The sequence below is a fragment of the Mauremys mutica genome, chromosome 4 (assembly GCF_020497125.1).
Source record: "Mauremys mutica isolate MM-2020 ecotype Southern chromosome 4, ASM2049712v1, whole genome shotgun sequence".
Lineage (NCBI taxonomy): Eukaryota > Metazoa > Chordata > Testudines > Geoemydidae > Mauremys > Mauremys mutica.
In genome coordinates, this window is record NC_059075.1 from 157,102,625 (window position 1) to 157,116,092 (window position 13,468).

Sequence of the window (13,468 nt, forward strand, 5' to 3'; positions counted from 1 at the left end):
TAGCTGCAGCCGGGAACCTGCACAGGGAAAGAGAAAATCAGGCTCTGGGGCTCTGTGCAGGGCTGGGCCGTGCGGGGGAGGTCACTGCCTGGGGATTGTGTCACAGAGTGTGGGGGAGTCGGGGCCCTGCACCCCCATCTTCCTGCGATTCACCAGGACTCTCAGCCAGCCAGGAAAGCAGAAGGTTTATTTAGACGACAGGAACACAGTCCAGGACAGGGTCTTGCAGGCACAGACAACAGGATCCCCTCAGTTAAGTCCATCTTGGGGCGGGGGGCAGGGAAGCCAGAGCCCTGTTGGGAGGCCAGAGCCCATCTGGGCTCCCCTCCATTTTCCCAGCCAGCTCCAAACTGACTTCCCCTCCACCTCTCCTTTGTCTCTTTCCGGGCCAGGAGGCCACCTGATTCCTATGTTCTCCAACACCTTTAGCACCCCCTTGCAGGGGGGAAGGGCCGGGCCATTAGTTGCCAGGCGACTAATCGGGGCAGGGATAGCTCAGTGGTTTGAGCATTGGCCTCCTAAACCCAGGGTTGTGAGTTCAGTCCTTGAGGGGGGCCATTTAGGGATCTGCGGCAAAAATCTGTCTGGGGATTGGTCCTGCTTAGAGCAGGGGGTTGGACTAGATACCTCCTGAGGTCCCTTCCAACCCTGAGATTCTATGATTCTATGAGACAGAGTGTTGGCCATTTATCATAGAATATCAGGGTTGGAAGGGACCTCAGGAGGGATCTAGTCCAACCCCCTGCTCAAAGCAGGACCAAACCCAACTAAATCATCCCAGCCAGGGCTTTGTCAAGCCGGGTCTTAAAAACCTCTAAGGAAGGAGATTCCACCACCTCCCTAGGTAACCATTCCAATGCTTCACCACCCTCCTAGGGAAATAGTGTTTCCTAATATCCAACCTAGACCTCCCCCACTGCAACTTGAGACCATTACTCCTTGTTCTGTCATCTTCTACCACTGAGAACAGTCTAGATCCATCCTCTTTGGAACCTCCCTTCAGGTAGTTGAAAGCAACTATCAAATCCCCCCTCATTCTTCTCTTCTGCAGACTAAACAATCCCAGTTCCCTCAGCCTCTCCTCATAAGTCATGTGCTCCAGCCCCCTCATCATTTTTGTTGTCCTCCGCTGGACTCTTTGCAATTTATCCACATCCTTCTTGTAGTGTGGGGCCCAAAACTGGACACAGTCTCCAGATGAGGCCTCACCAGCGCCGAATAGAGGGGAATGATCACGTCCCTCAATCTGCTGGCAATGCCCCTACTTATACAGCCCAAAATGCCGTTAGTCTTCTTGGCAACAAGGGCACCTGTTGACTCATATCCAGCTTCTCGTCCACCGTAACCCCCAGGTCCTTTTTTGCAGAACTGCTGCCCAGCCATTCGGTCCCTAGTCTGTAGCAGTGAATGGGATTCTTCCGTCCTAAGTGCAGGACTCTGCACTTCTCCTTGTTGAACCTCCTCAGGTTTCTTTTGGCCCAATCTTCCAATTTGTCTAGGTCCCTCTGTATCCTATCCCTGCCCTCCAGCGTATCAACCACTCCTCCCAGTTTAGTGTCATCTGCAAACTTGCTAAGGGTGCAGTCCACACCATCCTCCAGATCATTCATGAAGATATTGAACAAAACCGGCCCCAGCACCGACCCTTGGGGCACTCCGCTTGATATCGGCTGCCAACTAGACATGGAGCCGTTGATCACTACCCGTTGAGCCCGATGATCTAGCCAGTTTTCTATCCACCTTATAGTCCATTCATCCAGCCCATACTTCTTTAACTTGCCAGCAAGAATACTGTAGGCACACTGGCCCTTTGCTCTGCAGCAATCTCACCCTCTTATCCCACCACCTAGATACCTAAGAAATGCATAGGGGAAACTGAGGCACCCCTACAATATTCAGAGGAAACATTAAGAATATTCCCACTTCGTCACAGATGGATGAGCCACTGATGAGATCTGGAGCCACAGGGATTGGGAGATGGTGAGGTACCTGGGGCAGGTGCCGGCTGTGCTCTGGCTCCCCTGGGTGTATCAGTTACTAGACACCCCCCCTTCTCCTTCCCAAACCGTCTCACACGGGATCCCTCCGAGCCAGGACAATGCAGCAAAGGGAGGTTTGGCTAATAGCTCTGGGCTTCTTCCCGCATTCGCTCCGGACCTGTTCACGCCCCTCAAGCGATCTCTGACCGTGGCCCTGTCGGCACTAGCCCGGCTCACCCCACTGGGGCACAGAGCTGGGCAGGGCCGCCCAGAGAATTCAGGGGGTCTGGGGCAAAGAAATTTTGGGGGGCCCTTCTATAAAAAAATTGCAATACTATATTCTCCTGGGGGGCCCTTGCAGGGCCCACGGCAAATTGCCCCACTCGCTCCCCCCCACGGGCGCCCCTGGGAAAAATAATCCTTCCGCATTTTGGCACAAACCCAGTTTTGAGAAAACTTCTTTACAAGGTATCACTGGTTCTCAGCATCAGCTAGTGCTAAAAGGCACTAAAGCTCATTAAAAGGGTTGGACAAATATTTTCCATCAAAACTTTTTCTGGATTGAAAACTAGGGGTTTTTAAAAAGCAGAAAAAAATCACGGACAATGTCTGCTTTCCTTCAAAATGTGTTGTGGTTTTTTTAATTGAAAAGCTGAAATTAGTCTGCCAAAACCTGAACATGGTTTGGGGTTTCAGAAGTGTGTGGCCAAATATTTGCTGCTTGCTGTGTTTGAATGTTTAAAGAAACAATAAAAAACCTCTGCTTAAAAAAAATCCAAAACTTTTGAACCACCTCAGCTTGTAACCAAACACCTGAGCCCATCCAGGCAGAGATTTTTCCAGGTTTCTGATACTCTGCTGGCTTCCTTGACTCATATCTGTCTCCATAACTTTGGGTTCATTTAGGTTAGAACATAAGAACGGCCATACTGGGTCAAACCAAAGGCCATCCTGCCCAGTATCTGTCTACCGACAGTGGCCAATGCCAAGTGCCCCAGAGGGAGTGAACCTAACAGGTAATGATCAAGTGATCTCTCTCCTGCCATCCATCTCCACTCTCTGACAAACAGAGGCTAGGGACACCATTCCTTACCCATCCTGGCTAATAGCCATTAATGGACTTAACCACCATGAATTTATCTGTTTCCTAGAGACTGGCTCCATGTGCTCCCTCACAAACTGGAGACGGTTACTGTGGGTTTGTCTTTACTATAGCTTATGTACATACTCCACAAACTGAGCATTTGAGCTTGTTCCAGAATCTGTTGTGAAAACTGAAATGCTCAAAACAGCACATGCCTGTGAATGGACGCAGGGTGCTAAAATTAAATTACCCCAGGGGTTCTCAAACTGGGGGTCAGGACCCCTCAGGGGGTCACGAGGTTATTACTGGGGGTCGTGAGCTGACAGCCTCCACCTCAAACCCCGCTTTGCCTCCAGCATTTATAATAGTGTTAAATATATAAAAAAGTGTTTTCAATTTATAAGCGGGGGGGCGTCGCACTCAGAGGTTTGCTATGTGAAAGAGTCACCAGGACAAAAGTTTGAGAACCACTGAATTAACCCCTCTGAAGCCTCAGGGAATGCAGGAGATGGGGTCTCCCTTGGTAGGGTTGGGAAGGATATTGCTCTTCTCATGTGATCCTTCCCCCCAGTGGCTAATTTTAAATGAAGCTACTACCCTCCCCTGACATGAATCTCCCTATGGCACTGAAATTAAATATAGACTATAATTTGTCATTTGAGAAGTGAAAGGGACGGGAGCCCTAATGGAAAAGCTCACAGCTTGGCTCTTCTGCAAGCCTCAAACTGCTGAATGAGCTTTAGGGTAGGGAAGGCTGTGCCTCCCAAACAGCCTGGCCCTGCCCCCATCCAACCCCCACCCACTTCCTGCCCCCCGACTGCCCCCCTCAGAATACCTGACCCATCCTGCTCCTTGTCCCCTGACTGCTGCCCCAAGACCCCCCCCCCAACCACCACCCTGGGACCCCACCCCTGCTCCCTGTCTGCCCCAACCCCTAGCCACCCCCCCCAAGTCCTGACAGGCCCCCCCTCAGAATGCCCACAATCCAACCCCCCCATTCCCTGCCCCCTGACCGCCCCCTCCCTGTGCCCTGACTGTCCCCAGGACTCCCTGCCCCTTAGCCAAACCCCCGGCCCAGCCTCTTACCCCTGGCTCCCTCCTCACCCGGAGCCTCAGCGCGTCGCCTGACAGCTGCAGCGTGTCTCCGGCGGGGCCTGAGCTCCGTCCCTCTCAGAGCCGCGTGGTGAGGGGGCAGGGCTGGGAGCTCCACGCCAAGCGGAGGGAGCTGAGCTCAGCCCGGAGCTCGCAGCCCCACCCCCTCCCCACGCAGCTCTGAGTGGGGCGGGGCTCAGGGGCCCCGGCGGAGACACGCTGCAGCGCTGTCTGAGGATGCCACTTCATGCGCTCGGGCTCCAGGAGAGGGGCCGGGGCCGGGGCGGGAGCCTCAGCTGTTCTCTTGGGGGCCCCTGCGGAGCCCGGGGCAAATTGCCTCACTTGCCCCCCCCCCCGGGCGGCCCTGGAGCTGGGACAGGGCTGGGGCAGGGCCAGGTTAGACAATACAGCATAATAAACACCTGCCCCCCCCCACCCCTGTCCACACGCGCGCTCCCTACTGGGATACGGCACAGGGGGACCCAGCAGAAGGGCTCTAACCCCCCTGCTTCCTTCTGGGCCTGAGCCAGCCCCACACGGAGCGGGCATGGGGGAGGCTCCTCTGGGGGCAGGTTAGTCTGTGGATGTTGCTGTCCCAATATCGGGGGCCAGCTGCTGTGGGAGGCAGGACCCAGCCGAGAGGGGCGCTGGGATGCTCCGGCCTGGCTGTTCCCAAGCTCCTGTCCCCGGGGCAAGGTCCGGAGGTGACCGGCCGGGTCACCGCTCAGACGTTGTGCCCTGACAGACACCGAGATATTGGGTGGCAGCAATGGTTTGCATGCAGAAGGGGTGGGACTCAGTGTCCCGGGTGTTACTGGTTTAACGAGGGGCGGGGAGAGGGAGTTTGTTGGGACACAGGACCGGAGAGGGACTCGGGACCCCGGCCGATGGCCTGGAGGATGGAGACCCCAGCGACCGGTGACCTGGTGACCCGGAGACCCAGCTCAGGAGTCGCAGCCGGTTCTGGCCAGTGGGGGACAATGGGCTGCGGGGAGAGGACCCCGGTGACCTGACCAGCCGGCTCCAGCCAGAGGGGCCAGAGGGGGCTGAGAGGAGACCCAGGTCTGCCTGTTTACGACCCTGTGTCCCTGGAGAGAAGCCAATGGACAGAGGGGGCTTGGGGCCGGGGGTATCGGAGGCCCAGCTGGGAGCAGGGGGGCTCAGGGCTGGAGAGGGGGAGCAGGCAGAGCCCCCCTGGCTGCAGGGGAAACTGGGATGTGCTGGGCTGAGGGAGGCCAGGCCTGAGGCCCGGAGAGTTTCCTGTGCTGGGTTCAACCCTCAATAAACCTCCTGTGTTACGCTGGGGGAGAGTCGCTGGGGGCTAGAGAACAGGGCGGGGCAGGGGTGTCACGGAGTGTGGGGGAGTCCGGCCCTGCACCCCTCTTCCTGGGACTCACAGTGACTCTCAGCCGGCCAGTAAAACAGAAGGTTTATTGGACAACAGGAACACAGGATACAGCAGAGCTCGTGTTCAGAGCCAGGACCCCTCAATCAGGCCCTTCTGGGGGTTCAGGGTGTCTGGATTCCAGCACAGGTTCCCCTGCAAACCCACCACCCAGGTCCCAAACCGAAGACTGAAAAACTGACTCCACCCTCCCCACTCCACTCCTTTCCTTTGTCTAGCTTCCCAGGCAGGGGTGTCGACCTCCCCTCCCCCCTGCCTAGCTCATGTTACAGGTTGCATACCTGTCTCTCACCTATCTCCGACAGCCCCTGCTCCACCACACCTCTCCCCCCTCCGAGACTGAACTGAGCGGGGTCACTCTGCCCAGTGACCCGGGGAAGTTCAGGGCCCCCTCTCCGGGACAGCGCATCCGCTATCAGGTTGGCACTTCCCTTCACGTGGACCACGTCCATGTCATAGTCCTGCAGGAGCAGGCTCCACCTCAGGAGCTTGGTGTTGGCTCCTTTCATCTGGTGCAGCCAGGTCAGGGGAGAGTGGTCGCTGTACACGGTGAAGTGGCGCCCAAAGAGATAGGGCTCCAGTTTCTTCAGGGCCCACACCATGGCCAGGCATTCCTTCTCGATGGCCGCGTAGCTCTGCTCCCGGGGTAGCAACTTCTTGCTCAGGTACACGATGGGGTGTCTCTCCCCCTTTTCATCCTCCTGCATCAACACCGCCCCCAGCCCCGTGTCTGAGGCATCGGTGAACACCATAAAGGGCTTGTCACAATCTGGGTTTTTCAGAACTGGGCCTCTGAGCAGAGCCTCCTTCAGCGCCTGGAGAGCCTGCTGGCACTGCTCGGTCCAGATCACCTTGTCTGGCTTCCCCTTCTTGCACAGCTCAGTGATGGGGGCGGCTATGGTGCTAAAGTGGGGCACGAACCTTCAATAATACCCCGCCATCCCGATAAAGGCCTGGACCTGCTTTTTGGTCTGGGGAGCGGGCCAGTCTCGGATCACCTCCACCTTGGCTGGTTCCGGCTTTAGGCAGCCGCTCCCCACCCGATGGCCCAGGTAAGATACTTCCGCCATCCCCACCTTGCACTTCTCAGCCTTTACGGTTAACCCCGCCTCCCGGAGTCGGTCCAGCACTTGTCTAACCTGGGACACGTGGTCCTCCCAGGTCTGGCTGAAGACGCAGATGTCGTCAATATACGCCACGGCAAAACTCTCCATCCCCCGCAGTAGCTGATCCACCAGGCGCTGGAAGGTGGCCGGCGCTCCCTTGAGGCCAAAGGGCAGGGTCAGAAACTCGTAGAGCCCCAGGGGGGTGATGAAGGCCGATTTCAGCCTGGCATCTGCGTCCAGCGGCACTTGCCAGTAGCCCTTTGTAAGATCCATGGTGGTGAGGTACCGAGCGCCTCCCAGCTTGTCCAGGAGCTCGTCAGGCCTGGGCATGGGGTAGGCATCCGATACGGTGATGGCATTGAGCTTTCGATAGTCCACACAGAACCGGATCGACCCGTCCTTCTTGGGGACCAGCACCACTGGGGAGGCCCAGGGGCTGGCGGACGGCTGGATCACCCCCAAAGCCAGCATGTCCCTGACCTCTCTTTCTAGGTCCTGGGCAGTTTTCCCGGTGACCCGAAAAGGGGAGCAGCGTATCGGGGTGTGTGCCCCAGTCTCCACCCGGTGGACAGTCAAATTAGTGCGCCCAGGCCGGTTGGAAAACAGCTGTCGGTACAGATGCAGCACCCCTCTGATCTCAGCCTGCTGGGCCAGGGTCAGCTGATCAGAGAGGGGAATTGCCTCCAGCGGGGAACCAGCCTTTGACCCAGGGAATAGATCCACTAAAGGGTCATCCCCCGGCTCCTCCCAGTGGCCACACACGGCCAACACCATATTCCCTCAGTCATAATATGGCTTCATCATATTCACATGGTACACCCGGCGGTGGTGCACCCGGTTCGACAGCTCCACCACATAGTTTACCTCATTTAGTTGCTTGATAACCTTGAAGGGTCCTTCCCAGGCGGCCTGGAGTTTGTTCTTTCTCACGGGGATGAGAACCATCACTTGGTCCCCAGTGGCGAAGGCGCGGGCCCGCCCCGTGCGGTCATACCAGACCTTCTGCTTCCTCTGGGCTCAGGCCAGATTCTCCCTGGCCAGGCCCATGAGCTCGGCAAGTCTTTCCTGGAAGGTCAGGACATACTCCACCACCGACTCGCCATCGGGAGCGGCCTTCCCCTCCCATTCGTCTCTCATCAGGTCCAGGGGCCCCCTTACCCGCCTTCCATACAACAGTTCGAAAGGCGAGAACCCAGTAGATTCCTGGGGTACCTCCCTGTACACGAACAGCAGGTGAGGTAAGTACTTGTCCCAGTCCTGTGGGTGATGGTGCATAAATGTTTTTAGCATCATCTTTAGCGTCCCATTGAACCTTTCCACCAGTCCGTTGGTCTGGGGATGATACGCTGAGGCCCAGTTGTGCCGGACCCCACATTTCTCCCACAGGGACTGGAGCAGCTTCAACATGAAGTTGGACCCCTGGTCCGTTAAGACTCCCTTGGGGAACCCCACCCGGCTGAAAATGGTCAGCAGCGCATCTGCCACGGTGTCTGCTTCGATAGAGAACAAGGCCACTGCCTCGGGGTAGCGAGTGGCGAAATTTACCACCACCAGGATGTATTTCTTCCCTGACCGGGTCGCCTTGCTGGGAGGTCCCACCATGTCAATGGCCACCTTCTGGAAAGGTTCTTCTATGATGGGCAAAGGCCTCAGAGCTGCTTTCCCCTTGTCCCGGGCCTTCCCCACCCGCTGGCAGGGGTCACAGGATTGGCAGTACTGTCGGACATGGGTAAAGACCCCAGGCCAGTAAAAGTTCTGTAGCAGCCTCTGCCTGGTGCGCCGGATTCCCTGGTGCCCTGCGAGGGGGATGTCATGGGCCAGGTACAGGAGCTTGTGGCGAAACTTCTGGGGAACCACCAGCTGCCTCCTGATCCCCCATGACTCCACCTCCCCGGGGGGAGCCCATTCTCGGTACAGGAACCCCTTCTCCCACAGGAACCTCTCCTTGCAACCTCTCCTCATGGTCTGTACTGCACTGAAGTTAGCCCGGTCCCTGAGCTTCCACAAGGAGGGATCCTTCTGCACCTCGGCCTGGAACTCAGCAGCTGGGACAGGGATGGGGACCTGCTCCCTCTCACCGGCTGGGACTGAGGCCGCAGCCTCTCTGGGTCGTGTCTCTGGGCGTTCCCTCCCCACCAGGTTAGGGTCCTGCGCCTCGGGCAGAGTACCTTCCCCGTTGTCAGGGTGCAGTGCCCTGCGCCGACTCTGACTCCGGGTCACGACCAGGGCACCCCGGGCATTGCCTGGCCAGGCCTCGAGGTCCCCCCCCCATTAACACCTCCGTGGGCAAATGGGGGTGCACCCCCACGTCCTTGGGGCCCCCCTTGGCCCCCCATTTCAGGTGCACCCTCGCCACAGGCACCTTGAATGGGGTCCCGCTCACGCCCATTAGGGTCAGGTAGGTATCAGGCACCATCCGATCTGGGGCCACCACCTCGGGCCGGGCCAGCGTCACCTCTGCACCTGTGTCCCAGTACCCAGTGACCTCCTTCCCGTCTACCTCCAGGGGAACAAGGCACTCGCTCCGGAGGGGCAGCCCCGTGCCCACCCTGTAGACCAAAGACCCTGTGTCCGGAGCATCCAGCCCCCCAGGGGCGCTGACCTGGGGCCCTCTTCCCTCCTTCCCAGGTGGAACACTGCCAGCCCCCCTTTCCTGGGAATGCTGCCCCTCATCCGATTGGGTCTTTACCCAGTCAACCCTCTGCAGGTTGGGTCTGCTCGGTCTATCCCTGAGCTTGGGGCACTGGGCCTGTATGTGGACTCGCTGGCCACAGTGGTAGCAGCCCATGTCTCGTGGGTCCCCTCGAGTGGGTCGGAGGGACCTGACGCTGGATGTTCCCCTTTGGTGGGGGTTCTCCATAGGCTCCCGCTGGGAGGTCCCATGGTGACTTTCTCTCTGCATTGAGGCAGGCCTGCCCCTTCGAGACTCCTCCCTGCCATCCCCTGCCCGACTGTCCACATATTGGTCGGCCAGTCGGCCTGCGTGCTGCGGGTTCTCCGGCTTCTGGTCCATCAACCACAGCCGCAGGTCGGATGGGCACTGCGCATACAGGTGCTCCAGTACGAATAGGTCAAGCAGGTCATCTCTAGTTTGGGCCCCAGCTGTCCACTTGCGGGCGTACCCCTGCTCCCGGTTGGCCAGTTGTAAGTATGTGACCTCCCGGGTCTTATGTTGACTCCGGAACCTCTTCCGGTACATCTCCGGGGTCAGCCCAAACTCGCGGAGCAGGGCCTCTTTGAACAGGTTGTAGTCCCCTGCCTCCGCCCCTCTCATTCGGCTGTACACCTCCACGGCGGTGGAGTCCAGTAAGGGGGTGAGAAACTGGATCCTGTCTGCAGGGTCAACCCTGTGCAGCTCGCAGGCGTTCTCAAAGGCCATCAGGAAGGTGTCTATGTCCTCCCCCTCCTTACGCCGGGCCAGGAAGCTCTTATCAAAGCTCCTTGTAGGCTTGGGTCCCCCCTCACTCACCGCAGCCGGGGCCTCCCTGCTCCTCAGCCGGGCCAGTTCCAGCTCATGTTTACACTGCTTCTCCTTCTTCTCCCGTTCCTGCTGGCTTTGTCTCTCCTCATGTTCCCTCTGTTTCTCATGATCCTCCAGCTCTCTCAGTTTTAGCTCCTTCTCCCATTCCAGCCGCTTGCGCTCCACGGAGGCCGAGCGTCGCCGGGACGATCCCCGGCTGGGGGGTGAGCTTCGCCGGGAGGATCCCCTGCTGGCCGGGGGGGTCACGGTACCCTCGGTGGTTGCTAGGCTCCTCCTCCCCCTCCCCCTAGGCATAGGAATGGTGGGTCTCGGGGAGCCCTCAGCGGCCGGCTGACCACTCCCAGCGGGGACAGACACTGGTGCCTGCGCTGCATCTGCCCGGCTGCTTCCCGCAGAGACAGGGACCGGTTCATTCCTGCAATCTCTCTCCTCCAGCCGGGCAATCAGCTGGGCCTTGGTGAGCTTCCCACAGTGCAGCCCTCTCTACTTGCACAGCTCCACCAGCTCACACTTGCGCCACGTGGCATACATCTTCCTGCTGGCCGCTCGCAGGCCGGGGTGCTCGCCGCTCCCCACGGGTTCCAGGGGGACCCCTAGTGTGCCAGTCCTTGAGGTCACCACCTCTCTGCCAGGGTCGAGCTGCAGACTCCTCCGCCCCTGGGACCGCTCGCTGCGATCCCCCGGGGGACCCTGTTACTGCAAAGTCCTGCTCTCTGGTCACACTCTCCCAGGGGTTAATCGCCCCTTCGTTTTACTGAGCCCCAGTCACTTACTGCAGGAAGCGCCGTCCACGGGGTGCAGTAGATCCCACCGCTTCGACCAGTTGTCACGGAGTGTGGGGGAGTCCGGCCCTGCACCCCTCTTCCTGAACTCACAGTGACTCTCAGCCAGCCAGTAAAACAGAAGGTTTATTGGACAACAGGAACACAGGATACAGCAGAGCTCGTGTTCAGAGCCAGGACCCCTCAATCAGGCCCTTCTGGGGGTTCAGGGTGTCTGGATTCCAGCACAGGTTCCCCTGCAAACCCACCACCCAGGTCCCAAACCGAAGACTGAAAAACTGACTCCACCCTCCCCACTCCACTCCTTTCCTTTGTCTAGCTTCCCAGGCAGGGGTGTCGACCTCCCCTCCCCCCTGCCTAGCTCATGTTACAGGTTGCATACCTGTCTCTCACCTATCTCCGACAGCCCCTGCTCCACCACAGGGGGGCATTATTCCCTTCGAGAGTGGAGGCCCCAGGGGTCCAGAGTGAGGGGACTCCCTGAGGGTGCCCACGGCAGAGACAGACGTGCTGAGGCTCCGAGAGGTGCGGCCCCAGGAGGTTGAGGGGTTTAACCCCCGAAAGAGAGTGGACCCCTGAGAAGGGCTTTCGCACTGATGGGGGTTCCCCCCAGGGACTGTACGGAGCCAAGAGAGAGTACAAGTCCTGTGAGTCCGTTAAGAGCCCATCCCTTCGCTCAGACCCCGACCCCCCTCTCCTGCCCCTGGGATCCCCCGCGGCTCCCCAGTTCTCTCCCCGGCTCTTGTCACACTCTGGGGCATTCGCACGGGCTCAGGGCAGACCCTGCGGCTGAGGCCGGGCAGAACTGGGCAGTGACTGACCCACCTGTACCCAGGCCCCGTCCCCAGGACTTTACTCTGCTGGGGAGCCCCGGGGCCCTGCCCTGCCCCAGGACACCAGGGGTCTGTACTTACCGGCCACCCCGAGGACGAGGAGGGGGACGAGGAGACTCCCCAGCCCCATGGTCTCTGCCCTCCGTCCCCACAGAGTCACTGTCTCCTTCTCCGGGCTGGCAGGGCTCCCAGCGAGTTCCCTTTCACTTTCCCTGGATCACGGGATGGGCTGTAACACAGGGCAAAGGGCGGAGATAAGAATTGACGGTTATTGACTCGGGCTTGGGGAGCATGTGGAGGGTTTAACCCCATTTAGGGCTGCCAATTTGCTAATCCCTGAAAACTGAATAGCCCTGCCCTGCCCCTTTCCCTGAGGCCCCGCCCCTTCCCCCAGCCATTAGGAGCTGGGAGGGTGGTGCCTACCTGCGAGAGCAGCATGCAGAATCTCCTGGCCCCCCTCCTAGGAGCTGGACCTGCTGGCCGCTTCCGGGGTGCAATGCAGTGTCAGGACAGGCAGGCAGCCTGCCTTAGCCCCCCACCACTGCCCCACTGAGCGGGGTAAGCCCAAGCCCCAGTCCTAAGCCTTGCGAACCCCAGAGTCCCCTCCTGCACCCCTAAAGCCTTCATCCCCGGCCCCACTCGAGCCCGCACCCCCAGCCGGAGCCCTCACCGCCTCCTGTACCCTAACCCCCTGACACAGCCAAGCAAATATGAGTGAGGGAGGGCGAGAGTGAGCCACTGAGTGAGGGGGAATGTAGTGAGCGGGGGCGGGGCCTCGGGGAAGGGACAGGGCTAGGTTGTTTGGTTTTGTGCAATTAGAAAGTTGGCAACCGTACCCTGGAGTCAGGGACACCCAGAGAATTCAGGGGGTCTGGGGCAAAGAAATTTTGGGGGCCCCTTCTATAAAAAAAATTGCAATACTATATTCTCCTGGGGGCCCTTGCGGGGCCCACGGCAAATTGCCCCACTCGCTCCCCTCCACAGGCGCCCCTGGGAAAAATAAACCTTCCGCATTTCAGCACAAACCCAGTTTTGAGAAAACTTCTTTACAAGGTATCACTGGTTCTCAGCATCAGCTAGTGCTAAAAGGCATAAAGCTCATTAAAAGGGTTGGACAAATATTTTCCATCAAAACTTTTACTGGATTGAAAACTAGGGGTTTTTAAAAAGCAGAAAAAAATCACGGACAATGTCTGCTTTCCTTCAAAATTTGTTGTGTTTTTTTTAATTGAAAAGCTGAAATTAGTCTGCCAAAACCTGAACATGGTTTGAGGTTTCAGAAGTGTGTGGCCAAATATTTGCTGCTTGCTGTATTTGATTGTTTCTTTAAACAATAAAAAAATTCTGCTTAAAAAAAAATCCAAAACTTTTGAACCACCTCAGCTTGTAACCAAACACCTGAGCCCATCCAGGCAGAGATTTTTCCAGGTTTCTGATACTCTGCTGGCTTCCTTGACTCATATCTGTCTCCATAACTTTGGGTTCATTTAGGTTAGAACATAAGGAGGAGTGGTTGATACGCTGGAGGGTAGGGATAGGATACAGAGGGACCTAGACAAATTAGAGGATTGGGCCAAAAGAAATATGATGAGGTTCACAAGGACAAGTGCAGAGTCCTGCACTTGGGACGGAAGAATCCCATGCACTGCTACAGACTAGGGACCGAATGGCTGGGCAGCAGTTCTGCAGAAAAGGACCTAGCGGTT